Below are 783 nucleotides of genomic sequence, written 5' to 3'. Positions count from 1 at the left end.
CAGAGCAAACCAAAGATGCGCTCATTTGGGGGCAGCTGCAGGTGACACGGGGGTTCCGCGATGCGCAGGGCCCGCGAGCCGGGGATTCCTCTTTGCCCGATGGTTTTATGGAGCTGGGAGATTTGTGCCCGAGATTCCCTGCACATCTGAAGGAAAGGCATTAACATATTGACAAACGGAACACGCAGCGGCCGGGGAGACAAAGCCGCCTTTCATGCCCCGTTCCTGCAGCCTCTCGTTAATAAACAAATGCTTTTCCCTGCAGTGGCTTTCAGGAGGAGTCGCTTTAAGCTCCAAAAGGTGCTTTTTTGGGTTTATTCTCGAGGCTGATCCTGAAGCATCTGCGCTCCCAAAGCCTCGCTTACCCAGGCAGTGCGGGAGGGAGCTGAGATGCTCAGTTAGCAGCAGCAGGGGATTTTGTGGTGCTTGTTGTTGCACTGGATTCTGCGTTGAAGGGGAGCGGCCATAGTCCCATCCCACGGAGGCGACCTGGAGGCGGGAGGGCGATGGCTCTGGGCACAGACTGCAATGTCCCCAGAGCCTTTAGAGCCCCAGGGAAACCCCCGAGCAAACCTCAAGGGATGACAAGAGCTGGGTCTTTGAGCCCATCAATGAGAGCAGAGGAGCACAGATGGCAGGATCGGGATTTGCTTTCCATTTAACATAGCGCAGCCAGAACCATCAGGAAAAAGAAGGGAGCAGAGCCGTTGTGCCCAGCCCAGCCCAGGCATGGGGCGTAGCCTCTCCTCGTGTTTGCCCGGCTCGGGGCGGCAGGCAGCGCTG

This window comes from Geospiza fortis, unplaced genomic scaffold (genome assembly GCF_000277835.1).
Source record: "Geospiza fortis unplaced genomic scaffold, GeoFor_1.0 scaffold413, whole genome shotgun sequence".
Classification (NCBI taxonomy): domain Eukaryota; kingdom Metazoa; phylum Chordata; class Aves; order Passeriformes; family Thraupidae; genus Geospiza; species Geospiza fortis.
The sequence above is the reverse complement of the archived record's forward strand: the minus strand, read 5'-3'. Positions refer to the sequence as shown.